This window comes from Anser cygnoides, chromosome 2 (assembly GCF_040182565.1).
Source record: "Anser cygnoides isolate HZ-2024a breed goose chromosome 2, Taihu_goose_T2T_genome, whole genome shotgun sequence".
Lineage (NCBI taxonomy): Eukaryota > Metazoa > Chordata > Aves > Anseriformes > Anatidae > Anser > Anser cygnoides.
The window spans coordinates 29,838,880-29,853,434 of NC_089874.1; positions in this window are offsets into that span (position 1 = coordinate 29,838,880).

Below are 14,555 nucleotides of genomic sequence, written 5' to 3' on the forward strand. Positions count from 1 at the left end.
CACATTCTGCAGCACTGTGAAAGCCTGTTTTCAGTTCCCTTACACAAGACAGAGAAGCTTTTGTGATCTCCTGGCCTGGGCATTTTGGTCTACAATACATTGTCCTGGCACACTGATTGCTGATGTTGAGAAGAGAGAGCTCATTGAGAGCTCATGACTGAACAAAGTTTGCGATTGTGCTTTAAGCACAAGAGCTGCTAGCAACATTGTTCTTGGGTTTACTTCCTAGTGAGAATGTTTATTTTTTCATATATATACATGTGCAATAGAGACAAAGATTTCTTTCTTTCTTTCTCTCTGTCTCTCTCTGAAGAAGACAGGGCTGTGACTGCTTGGAAATATTGAAGATTAAGTTGTTTTCAAGAAAATATCTATGCACATAACTTTATGAATACACATCAAATTTATTGGTCTTATTTTCAGAATAAATAGAAAAAATGTGCAGGTGTATGCAGTAAAGTTAATTCAAGAACAAGCTGTATCTTGCATTATTAACAAACAGCAATAGTGTTTTCACTCTACTTGTAATAGCAAAATTAGATACTGAGTTAGCAGTTTCATTAGGCTACCAAAGTATTTGTATGTTTTATTGGTCAAAAATACACCATCATTTTTATGTTTAATACAATTTCATAGCAGCACAAAGATAACGTTAGGAGTCCTTAGGGTAAATAGGACACTATAATATTATATGCAGTATAGGCAATTTACGCACAATAGCATAGTCTTAGAATATAACTACAGATTGTACACTGGAGAGGAGCCAGCTTTTGGAATCACTGCTCTAAATACCCATGTTGACCCATAGTACTCTGTAGCAACAGATCTGCTGTGATTGTTCAACTGAATTTAGCTGCAGTTAGCATAGTTTGATCTCTTGCCAGTTCAGACTCACATGGGCCTCACCTGCAACGAGAAAATGATAACAGTGGTAGACGTCGATCCCATGATAGTGGTACTGTCCCTCACAGGAGAACGAAGGAATCACACAGCAAATACATTGCTCACAGCAGGAGGTGCTCTCAGACACAGGGACATTTCTTGTTACAAACCCCTTACTCTGTGATCTTCCTGTAGCCTTCATTTTTACAGGTTCTAAAAAGGCTAAGAAAATATCAAGCCTACTATTTTCCATGGACTGAAGTTGTTATTGAGAGTCCACTTCTGTTGAGGAAAGCTTGAAAAAAAAAAACACACACACACACAAAAACACCTGCAAACTTTGCTTCAGAGTGTAACTGCTTCCTAAGCACACCACTATAGTCAGGACTTTATGGCTTAATTGAGCCATGTGTAAGTATATGAAGCAAAGAAATTATTATTATCTCATAAAACCAAAGGTAGATTATACTTTAACATGCTGGCTTTACAAATACTAGCTTTTTCTTTTTTAAAGACAGTCGTTTTGTCTTTAGACAAAGAAATAACACACTTTTTCCTTCTTATGGCTAGGACTTTTGCTGCTAAAATCAAAGGAACCTCTGATTTCATTGGAGCACAATCAGCTCTTTAATTTACTACACGTCCTTCATGTCTCATTACATCCTCTCTAGACTGGCCTGAACTTACTTTGACCTGCTCTGCCTATTGACACATTAACTTCTGCTGAAGATCAATAAACTGCGCTCACAGCAGTTAAAGCTTCCACAGTGCAAGAGGAGGAAGGGCAGGCCAACGGGAATCAGGAACCATCCACGCCACAAAAGTAGCAGATGACTGCTCAGGCCCTCCTCTTGGTGACATCAAGCCAAATAAATAAATAAGTAAATCTCCTTCCTTCCAGAGCAGCAGTTACAAGAAACAGCCCACACCAAGCTTCTTCCTAACCTCATCCCCACTTGCACCCTGTGCGTGCTCTCTCCACAGGCAGAGCTGTGCAAGTACTGAGTACAAGCTTGCTCCTTTCAGCACCGTATTTAGTCAGTCAGCAGCGACACGTGGGCCTGCCCGAAAACAAAACAAAAGGATCGTGTGAATACATTAATCTTTATTGCTAGTATGACTACAAGTCCTGTGCTCAGTAAACAAGTGGATGCTTCAGAAAATGATCTGGGTGGGAGCAAGCAGGGCCAGTGAAGGTGTGTGAGGTACGAGGAAGTAGCAAGGCTGGGACAATGCGAACAGTACCCTACAGCAACGCCCTGAGATAGGTACATTTGCTTTAACACCAGCAATGCTTTGACTATTCAAACATCTCTTGACCAGTTTTAGATGAACACAGCTCTCTCCACTGCCTTTTAATAGATTTCACAAGAGTCGGAAGTATCACCATTGAGGCTGGATGCAATCAGGTGATTTTTAGCATCATTTACCTGACATCTGACTGTGCTTTGTCTATCTGATGTCCTTCCTACAGTAGAACCAGCTATAGCAACAATCCTGAGTCAAACTGATCATTTCTAGGAGGAATTTAAGGCAAATTTCGCTCTGGGCTTAGATTTTTGCAGATGTGGTTCAGAAATATCACAGATTTCCTGTAACAGGCTGGTCCGGGCAGCTGATTTCTGTTTCACCAGCTGAACAGGGCTGCGGTTGTCTTTGTTGGTGCCAAAGATCACTGCCCTTGCTGCCACCAGCTAGCTGCTCTCCGTCTGGACTTCAGCAAGAAGTTAGTCACTGTGGCAGGGAGAAAAGAAAGGAGTGGCGGTGAGTGCCTTATCAGCAAGGACAACAGATAAGAGGCTTACTCTAACAATCCCATTTCCTTGCTGAATGGTCCCAGTCCTCGGTAGATAACTCACCTTAGCATGCCAAACTCTGCCCCATCTGAGCATTTGCAGATGCACTCCGGCATCCATTATCCTAACTACCCAACCCATGAACACTTTTCTCCAAGTGCTGCCTGGCTGTGTGCCACCCATCCTGCCTACCTGCGGATAGGGAGATCTTAGCATTAGCAAAAAAGCATGCAAACAACACTCTTTTAACATATTTTTATCAGTCATTGAATTTAGTCAGAAGACACGATCATGAGCTTTTAACGTACCCAAAGCTCCAGGTGACCTTTTCTAAGACTGTGTGAAGGAAGGTGACCGAAAATTGTCCCACATTTAAAACAGCAGACAAGGATTCTGATAACCTGCGTTCCTTGTGCTCTGTGCATCCTTATATAACCTGGAGTAAATCACTCCATTTCTGTGCTTCCATTCTCCACCTATTAAATGAGGATTTCTTCTATCCTTTTGCTGTTTATTTAAGCTGCACTTTTACCATGTGTTTGTACGATGCTTGACCTAGCGGAGTCACTTTTCAGCGCTGTCGTCCTGTGTGTACTGATCATAATCCAGACAGCTGCCAGGGTTATTAGTGCCAAGCAGCACAGGCTTGCTCGGAGCATGAATAGATGACAAGGCAAGTAGGATGCTGGCCCGTGGGGACTTCTCTACGCTGCTGAAATACCAGTGCATTGATGCTAATGCTGGGGCAGCAGAGGAAGGGCTGGATCTAGCTCAGCTGAGAAGTAAAGACTCTATGATATAAACCAACACAAGCAAAAACATAAAACCTTAGCAGTGTAGTTCAGGGTTGCTTTGATAGAGCAGTCTTTAGGTGATAACTGTGGGCACACCTGTATAAGGTCCATATGAATCCCCCTCCAGATCAGGAGTGGCTGCTCTGGGGAAGGTAAGTGTGAGCGGAAGACAAGGCTCAGCTGTGTTTACAAACAAACAGCAAAATCCTCAGGCTCCTCCTTACTCTGACATGGGGAGTGAGAACGTTTGCTTTTGGTAGGTCAATTTTTCTGATGCTATTGGTAAAGCCAAGGGGCCTGTCTGGAGTGCAGCTCATTTGGTTTCTGGCAAGTGGCATTTTCTGGGCTACTGAAAAAAATGTAGTTGTTAATAATTTACTTGGTCTTTCTTCTTTTACTACTGAATTACACTGGGGAACCAGAATCTAGTGACATGGCTTCAGAGTGTTGAGGGATCCTGTCCGCTGCAAAGTGTATGAACCGAGAGGACCAAAAAGTCTCTGCTGACTACAAGTGCAAGGATTACAATAACTGCTGAATACCTTGTTTGTTTGAGACCTTGGTTTTGCATTTTAATGGTATCTCCACCAGTGAAACTTCTGCTGGCTGCTGCTGCTGGTTTCACATAAGAGGGAGGATTTCACAGTTCTCTAACAATGAAAGCTTGGAGCTGGGAGTTCACAGTGACTGCAAATGGTTCTCGTTTTATCTCAACTCTGAATTATCACAGGTCTGAAAAATGCAGGAAGATGTATACACTTTATGTGCTAGACTGCTGGGCCTTCAATCAACCCTCAGCAAAGGACCCGGAGGTCAATGATTTGGAGGGAGTGCGGCGTTGCTCGTGTAAAAAAAACCTTTCTGTGGATTTGTGGTGAGATGAAAGCCTGGGCAGGTGTCAGCATCCCTAAACAAAAGGGCTGGGCCCTGAAGTGAGACTCGGCAGGTAGGATCTCTAAGACTTAATAATAGGCTTTAGCAGAAAGATCTATAGTTTCAAAGGCCTTCCACCATTAAAATGGGAGGAAGGGATGCAACCATTTGTCCTCTTTAAAGCTCTCTGATACTTCCTTTGAAGATTCAGATCGAGCTTGTATGTATTCATGTGCTGTATGCATCATACATCTATCATATTTCTCTTCATCTAAAATCCAAAGAATTCCAAGCATGAAGAACTCCCTAAATTCTGTTTCTTCCTTTCTGCTTATATGGCCACACTTTTTTTTTTCCTTATGCATAATGGTATTATTTATTTTCCTCATATATCCTGACAGTAGAGAGGCCTCAAATGGGAAAAGCAAATTGAAAATACATTTATATACATCTTTATAGCATCCTGCTTCTGCTTCCAAGACTTCTGCTTGGACTCTTCTTAATCTCCTAATCATCTGTGTCCCACCTTGGTAGAGGTGTAGGAGAAGACCTCCAAAGAGATGATGGCAACCAGGGAGCTTACCTTGCAGAAGTCCAAGTTACTGGCTCCTGCAGTATTGTCTCTATCCGCTATCTCCGCTTAACACGACAATTAAAATCTCAGCTAAACAATCTGTTCCTCCCTGAAGGTGTGTATCTGCCTGCCTTCCTTTGCTTAAAGCCTGTTAAGTAGTGTGGCATGGCCGTGAGAGCCAGAACAGTGGAAACCTACGTGCTGATAAATGGCTGTGATGTCAACATAAGGCACAGAAACATATGTAGTTAAAAATTAATATTTCAGCAGGTTTCTACATAAATAGAGTTTACAACTATGGTGGCAACCTGTAAGGTGCCAGATTCTCTGAAAGACTTCTAGTCTTTTTCAGTGCTACAAAACCGGAACACACAATGTGGTTTGTTTGAATTGTATTCTCTGTGAGATGAAAGCAAAAAAGATTTTGCAGAGACAGCTTTTACAAGGTCTTCAAAGTGAGTTTACTGTTGTTTTCATCCAAGAATTGAAACCTTGGAGCATGAAAGCTTTCTGCCCAGCACACCTATGCTCAGCTTTCAAATCAATTTTCAAATGAATCAGCTTTTAAATTTAGCAGCAAACGGTAGCCCCAACCTTGCATTCATTTTAGTAATTTTGAGATTTGCTGTTAACTTAAAAAGAAGACATGGTGACCCAATAAGACTGCAAAATTCTTGAGTACAGATGAGCAATGAGTCGAAATTACTGCTCCCCTCCCACGTAATGTTTGCCTTCCCTGAAACCATGTCCTTTAATCCTCCTCTCTTCTTTTGTTTGTTTCTTCCTCCTTTTTTTCACCTAAGCATAATGGAAGCTTGTGAGCACCCTAGGCTAAGGGCTGGTTTTACTTTCACAACGCCCATAGCACACAATAAACTCTGAGGAGAACTCTTAAGTGTTGTGATTTAGAAGAATATCTACGTTTTTAGCTGAAGTGTAGGAAACTGCAGTATCAGATGGCCACTATGTCTCCAGGTCAGAAACTGAGACCTTCATGTGGCAGTTTCTGCTAGTTGGTGAAACTGTCAATGCTCCTGGGGAAAGGACTGCTTTTGTTGCACTGAAACTTTGCAGTTCTTATCACCTGCAGCCAAAAAAAACCTTCCTGAGGCTTGAGATCTCAATGCTTAGCTCTGGTCCACATTCTGCAGGCTGAACTATGACTTTAAAGCTAGCAATCAAAGCAAAGGGAGTATTTGCGCTCTCTCTTCCCCCCGTAAAGCTGATTTTTAACACCTTTCTGATCCAAACCACAATTTAATATATTGGTTAAAATCCGAACTTGTTCAGAGGCTGGATGCAACTGCCATACACCTGTAAAAGCTGTAGACTTGTACTGCTGCTACTACATCATGGCTTGTGTGTGTTGCACCTTGTTTAAAGCTCTTGGGTTGGAAGAGGGAAAGGACAAGGAGATCTTGGCTCAGAGCTCCTGGAACTCCTCGTCCCCAGTACATCTGCAAATGAAAAGCCGGGCAGAAGTCTGTCCTTCCTTGCAAGTGGTGAATTGTGCCACGTATCATTCTGTGTGCAAATGTATGTTTACAGAGATATTTCACTTGCCTAGACTAAGTGTTTTCACTTGTGTTATCCGTTGACTAAGAGAGGCACAGATCTGCCTGGTGATGCAGTGAAAACTTGTGCAAATGCCTCAAAACTATAGCGCTAAAATGAAGTGACCAGAAAAAACTTGTGGCAGGAAATGACGCAAGCACTGTGGTGGGTCGGGCTAGCGGACTGCTCATAGAAAGCTCATACGGTCCATTGAGCATCTGAGGTTTACAAAACACCAAGTTGATTCATCTGTTAAAGCATCTATTGTGCTGTTTATATTCAGGAACTCTTTTAATCCATTAATTATGTCATTAAAGAAATTACGACTACACTGCTCAGTTATCAGTCTGAAATTCACAATGAATTGTTGTCTCCTTTAGCAAATTAAAACCAACAAAAACAGTGTACCCAGGGAGCCATTCGGGCTTTTTTTTTCACTTTTCTAAGAAAAAGGTGTTTTCAGAATGTCAGAGTAGCTTGGCTCCATATATATTTTTCTCTAGATGACCAGGGGTTGTTAGGAGCACTAGTAAGCCCTTATCATTAGGAGCACTGGTAAAGCACAAAGCAGTGGTTGGAGAACATGAAGCAAATTGTTTGTGCCCTATTTCATTGTCTCAGCAGTGATTTATATTAGCTGTTGCCTCCAAACACCAAGCTCAAGAAGCTGCGATGTTATCACTACATTACCTACAACGTTACACACTGAAGCAGAGACTTTTTCAAAGCCCTCTTGGGAGTTTAGGTGTATCTCCCATAAAATTTTATTTCCATACGCTGTAATCTTTATGTAATATTTTTTCTATTGCTGCTATGCCTGTTTAGGAGAGATGAGCAACTGAATTTCCACTTTAAGATGTGCACTTAGCTTGATTTCCAGTTACTGCAGATCAAGAGCTTGCTTGTTTTCACAGTGGCCCCTGTGCACTGGATTCCCATCTCTGCATGTCCTCTTGCACATACGCAGTACCAGAAAGACAAAGCTTATCTTTCAAATAAGGACCTGTTGCAAGTGGATGGATTATTGTGGAATAACTGGCTGAAATTACTGTTTCATTCCACAAGCTACCAGTGAGTGATACGTGCCTGTCCTGGTTCCAGTTAGGACAGAGTTAATTTTTCCTCATAGTAGCTGGTAGGGTGCTATGTTTTGGATTAGGATGAGAAGAGCGCTGATAACATGCTGATGTTTTAATTGTTGCAGAGCAGTGTGTACACCAAGCCAAGGACTTTTCGGCTTCTCGCTCTGTCCTGCCAGCGAGCAGGCTGGGGGTGCAGCAGGAGCTGGGAGGGGACAGACCCAGGACAGCTGACCCAAACTGGCCAAAGGGGTATTCCATGCCATCTGACATCATGCTAAACAATATATAGGGGTGGCTGGCCGGGGTGGGGGGGCCGGCTGCTCGGGGATAGGCTGGGCATCGGTCAGCGGGTGGTGAGCAACTGCATTGTGCATCACTTGTTTTCTTACACATTATTATTATTAATACTATTATCATTATCACTATTATTATTATTATTGTTATTATTATATTCCTGTCTTAATAAACTGTCTTTATCTCAACTCACCGGCTTCACTTTCCCGTTTCTCTCCCCCATCCCAGAGAGGGAGGGGGGAGGGTGAGCGAATGGCTGTGTGGTGTTTAGCTGCCAGCCGGGTTAAACCACAACAGTGCCCAAACCATGAGGCTGCTCCGTGTGCCTTTTTGGCTTGATTCCCTACAGAAACAGCCTTACGTAACGGTACACAGCACATCTGTGTTTGTATGTCTAGTTCCATGTACTTTATAAGAAGTACTAGATAAACGATGTCTTAACAGAGATGTTAATGTCTTGAAGACAAATTTCTGCAAACTTTGCAAAAATTCACAGTTTGCATCCATAAGTGCCCTGTGCTCATACCAGACAAAAAACTAGTGAAGCCAGGGGAGCAAAACCCTTTAAGAACATCAGTCTTGCAAAGCCTCGGTCAGAACTTGCATCTCTTTCTCTACTACAGTGAATCAACTGAGATCCAAATTCACAGGGAAATGAGCCTTTGGTTCTGCTGTTCCAAGTGTTTGTTTGCCCCATCTTGTATAATTCCAGCAAATCTCACCTCCCTTACAAATGTTATATAGTGCTAAATACTCAGCGAGTTCTTCAGAAAAAGCAAAACTTTAATTGCACTTTCCTGTTTAGCTCTCTTCTTTGCTGCTCGGTGCTAGTAACGTCACTAAGCAAACAGCAGGATCTGATTTACTGCAGGTATCTCAGGTATTATTTTGGAGTGGGGAAAATACCTTCATGTATTAAATTTAGCTATGCAGGAACAGAATAAAGCAGATACTGCCCCTCTGTTTGAAATTGTAGTACTTTCAATCTGCCTGCAAAAGTGCATCCATTATATTAAAGAAAATTGATATGTTTAAAAGTTGTGCAACCCTCTTCAAAGGAAGCATTGTGAGGAGATGGCAGCTTAGAGCGAAATCTCAACTTGAGAGGATTTAAAACAGAATCACTCTCACATAGAAAAAAAGCTCTGAAGTGCCCATGGCTTTTGCGGGGAGGAAAATATTGGGGGAAAAATAAATCTCTTGGAAGCAGTGCTGTAACTGACAATGTTTTCAAGTGGTAGCATTCAGTAGCCCCTTGCTGCCAGCACAAGAGCTTGTTTGACTCAAAGCAGTAGTTCTAGGGAAATAATGGTGTCAGAAACTCAGGGTGAAGGAGTAGGGGGAAGAAAACTGTTGCTGCAGTGAATATAAGCACAGATGTGTCCTATTAGTATAAACGTGCAAGCCAAGGCTGTAATGCTCGTATATAATATCACACATAGAACAGTCTTTTGAATTTCTTATGGTCTCACCTTGTGTACTGAAGGGTTAAGGTAGGAGGTATTTTTTTAATTTATTAAATAAATATTTTTGCTGGTGTTTTTGTTGTTGTTGATGTTTTTTGTTAGAGGCAGCTGCTTTGTGAAGTAGGGGTAAGGAGATTGATAACCAGGGGTAAATGCAACAGTAATGCTTGCTTAAATTACCTCATAACTAGCTGCACGTCTGGGTTTGGATTTTGTCATTATAATCTTTGCATAGTGCAAATACAGAATCTATGCCTAACTGCTAATTTTGTGCCGCCATTAAATGAAAAATGAGTATGTAAGAGTTTTGTGATACGAGCCTGTTAAACGGAGATGCTGCTGGGGAAATGGCCGTTGTGCTGCGTTCCACCTGCCCTCGGGAGGAAGGCACACTGCAAACACGCAGCCGTACGCACGGAGAACGGCCACGAGGCCCTCTCTGCTCCGCAAACCTGGAGTCTCTGCCATTAGTGCCATCCTGTCAGAGAGTAAAGCAACTAAAATCTACAGAATTTGGAAGGTGGCGTTTGTAACTTCATTCACCGCGAGACAAAACACTTGCTCACTCAGACTATGGGCATTTATGAATTAGTACCGCTTCTTTTTCAACTAAGACACCTAAGGAGCGTTCAAGATGCAACTCAGTACGACTGTCAGCATCACACAACACATCTTGTTTGTTAGCCAGCTACATGGCACGATGTTTATTTATGAAAAGGAAAGCAGTAAAATGTAAATGTTAGACTTCATGTGAAGGTACATATGAAAGGCGAATAGATTTAATTAACTGGTCTAATCAGAGCGGTAACTTTAACACACAGCAATTCCATCTCCTGCTGCTCGAAGCTTTGTTATTTATTGTGAAGAAATAAATTAGATTTTCTACCACCAACTACTTTTTAATAATCAAAGCAAAATAATTCATGCAGCTCGCGAGTTATCATAAAAACATTCAGCAGACATAGGAAAGATGACAAAAGGCTTCTTTGTGCAAAACATTTTGTATGTCAATTTAAGAGATGGTTTTAAGAGCAAAACGTCACGTCTTGCAATTTGTCAACAATTTCATTGTTACTGTTGATTTTCAAGAGGGTTCTCAAAATCAAAATGATAAAAGTGCTGTAGTATTTTAGGTGGGAACTTATCTTCTTTCAGAAACAAATAATGTCACCTCAAAACAATATTTTTTAGTTATAATGTTAGATTTAGCATGTAATAGAGGAGAAATAGCTTCAATTTTTGAATGTATGCAACTAAGCTACAATTGTAAAATATTATTTTGCACCCTAGCCTAGGCCTGTCACATCATTATACTGAAGTGCAATTGATTTTCTTTTATACACATTGAGAAATCTGCTCAGTTTCCACATGGAGCAGTGAGAATTCACTCTGTGAGGCCGTTAACATGTCTCTTTCATGCAGACAGGGGTGTTGGCATCCCATTACTAGACGGCAGCTATAGATAGCCGGCAGCACAGCCCTTGCAGTAACATCATTCTTCTAGAGACTTCATTTGTCTGTGTTTTAAAACTAACTCAGCTCCGTGATGCAGATTTCTTCCGCTCACTCCATCTGCATTTGCCTCAGTTCTTTACTGGGCTATATTTCTGGCTGTACCCTCAGTATACGGGATTTGGGTTGTTTGTCTTACATTTCACTTTTCATTTGATTTGCACGCTATTCACAACATGAAGTGTTATTAAAAAAAAAAAGAAAAAAAAGATGATTAGCAATTGAACTGAATAATAAATGCCATTCTGCTCTACAGAACGATGATATTCACCAAAATAAAAGGAATACTGTGCTTACCTGGCCAAGGAAATTCAAGCCCACTGGCATTGCTTTGGGAATAATTTCTCAATTCACATATAGCTTTGGAGGCCTGGACCTCCCAAATCTGCCTTGAACCAAATTTACCTATCCCTGGACCTATTCCTACGTAGGAATAATAATAAAATCCTTTTGTACCACTATGAAGAAGCTACATGCTATTCAGGTAATGCTTCCTTTTCTTAAAACACAAAGGCCTGTCTCAGGCTACCTTCTCTTTGTAGAAAATATGTGAAGAAATATGTAGGCTATATGTATGAAGCATATAAAACATACAGAAAATGTATCTAGAAAACAATGTACTGCCATGTGCATTGGTAAATTGATATCAAAGAACTAAAAGCTTTTTATTCCAGAGAATCTGTAGGTGTTTTCCTCAGTTAAGGAATGCTGAGCCAGAGAGAACTCAGAGCTGGAGATAGGAAGTGAGAAAAGTAAGGATGACTTTGTGAAACGGCCCAACGTAGAAATTAGGCCTCTCCTTATTTTGCTTACAGGCTTCACGTGGTTTGAGCCTTTTTCCCTCCAGTTGCCTCCCACATGCACTTTACAATTATTTTCACCTGTCTTCTAAATAAGAGGTCCCCGTTTAGCTACATACTTGAAAAGGCAGTAAGTGTACTTCTTGCCATACACTTTCTTCGTTCAAAGCTTCTACGGGATAATCAAAGCCTTGCTTTGCCCTTACCTTCAATTATCAGAGGCTGAACGTGTCAGCTTTCTCACCCTCCCACTGATTTAGATACCATTACTCCCTTCCCAGCACCTGGAACACCTGCCCAGTCTGCACGTTTGACTTCTAAAGTAGCATGAAGCGTATGGGAGGAGCTGATCAACTTGGATTGTTATTTAATAGCTGTTTTGCAGGAATGCCTACAGGCATTAATTAAGATCAAGGTGCTAAGCACTGAGAAGACTTACAATGAAGAATAGTCCCTGCCCCAGAGAGTTCATAATTCAGTTTACAGCAAGTTACAACAGGTGGCTAAGATAAATTAACCGTAGGGAGACGAAAGAGAAGTAGAACAACCTACTTCTCCATGTTTTTAGACAGTGTGGATCATTTTCATGTATGTATTTACGAATATAGATATGCTCATTTGCTGTAGATGTTCATTTCTCTCAAATCTTAATCTTATAATTATCTCCCCAATGCCACAAAGCTCCTCTTCCAAAGAAACACGTCATCTTTAAGATGTCAGATATGTTATACTCTAGAAAATCATGAGTTCTTTATCACTCCTTCTTCAAGGACACTGAAATCTTAATATGTATTGACTTTTTCAACAAAGCAATAGATAAAGAAAATCTTTCTGTATTTTATGTTTAAAATTCAAATATCTGTAGTAAAGGTAGTAGCTGGCCCATATCTTCCTTGTGGAATTAATTATAAAATAGATGGTTATTATTAGGCTGTGTAAAGTGGTTTAAGGCTTGGAAGACTATAATATCTAGTGGGCTTATTTTTCCATTAAAATAAGGAAAACAATTTTATAGGTGGAAACAAAGGTCAATTTGATTTATTTTCAGCCAGTCAAGTTTTATGAATAAATCTATTTTCTGTACCAATATTCCTTAACGTGGTATTTTTATCTGGTTTCTACCAACTTTAAATTACTGAACACCATTCATGAAATAATTAAGGCCCAGTTCTACTGTTGCTTTTTTATAGCTTTATATGCTATGCAGCTCCTTAAACTACGTAAAGATACAGTAAAATAGTGCCAAATTAGAAGCCGTACTAGTTGGCATTCGGGGTAGGAACTTACCCCTGTTTTTCCACAGAAGTAAAACCACTTTCCTATACAAATAGGCCACTTCCTCCAAAGAGTCATCTGCAAGATCAGGATGTAAATAACTAACAAAGATAAAAGCAGTGGAACATCTACCTCAAAGGTAAGCAAATTAGAAATTTTCTATTTTTAGTAGGATTATAATAGATATCAAACCATGTATGCCTACAGCATGCTGTGGCATTTCTGTGGCTATACAGTGCCCTTTCACTAATACATTTCTTCTTTTATACATCACATTTGTGACTTAAAATATAAACTGTAATGTTTTCAAGTGGAAAAAAATAATGTAGTTGCCAGAATATCCTTAAAAATTCATCCCTTTTCAGCAGCCACATGAAGAAACCTAAAAGTGCTCTAGAAAAAGATGCAAGGTTAATATTGAAAATATCACTATTTCTCTCTTACTGGAGCCCAGCAGGTCAAGCACATACCTGCGAGGATAAGCTAGTGACCCTCTTCTTTCTACTAATTGTGATACAAAGTAGAGAAAACAGATGCTTGCAACAGTAGCCTTTGGCAGTGCCATAGCTTTAGTTAGCAGTCAAATAGATGCTTTCATCAAAAAGAATGGTTTATTTAAATTTTATATAAGAATTATACATAAACACTTTACTAGTGTGCCCTGTTCTGAAGTCATGGCATCTGATCCTTTTGTATGCTAGAGGCATTTTACACTGAGCTGGTATAAATCCCACACAGACATCTGAAAGAAGTAGGCATCTGCATTGCCACAGCTACATTAAGACTACGTTCGCAAAAGCACTAAGTGAACAGTGGTGGGGGAAAAAATATGGAGAGACAGCAAGAAAATCTGAGACAAAACATAGCTCCAGGCCTCGTCTGAAAACCCTGTCTGCTCTGAAAATAGCACCATGCAAAAATGACTTATTAGACGGCTGTAATTAGTTCTGACTTTGGAAGATTTCAAAGCTCAAATCAGGCTTGGATAGTGAAATGCAGAACTACTTAGCATGGCCTTTTGCTGCGAGGAACCTCCTCTGCGACCCACCCCGGTGCCAGGTACACACACCCAACGCCCCCTTCGCCCCCCTGGGGCCCCAAAATGGCGGCAGTCCCCCCTCAGCGGGACGGGGCGGCACGTCACGTGGTCCCGCCCGCCGCGGGTCACGTGCTCAGCGCGGTGCCGGGGGGAGGCGGGGCTGCGCGTGCAGCCCGTTGCTAGGCGACGGGAGGCGCCCATGGGCGCGGCCGGTTGGGGGGGGGGCTGACGGGACGGCTGGGCCCCCCGAGAGGCCCCCCGAGAGGCCCCCCCGGGGCGGCTGGCGGCACGACAGGCGGCCGGAGAAGGGCCTCGCAGCGCAGTCCCCCCGGCAGTGCCGCGGTGCGCTGCGAGGAGCGCCCCGCGCGCTGTGAGGCGCCACCGAGCCGCTCCCCAGCCGCGCCTAGAGGGGCGGGGCGCCGGCTAGAGTGACAGCGCCCGCGCCCAATGAGCGCGCGCGGCTCCAGAGGGGGCGTGGCTGCGAAGGCCGCAATCCCCCTCCCTCTTCGGCTGAGGGGGACAAAATGGCGTCCGCGATGAGCGGCAGGAGCTGCCGGCCAATCGACGAGGCGCAGACCGCCTTTCTCCCCGCCCCCGCCGCGAGGCGGAGCCAA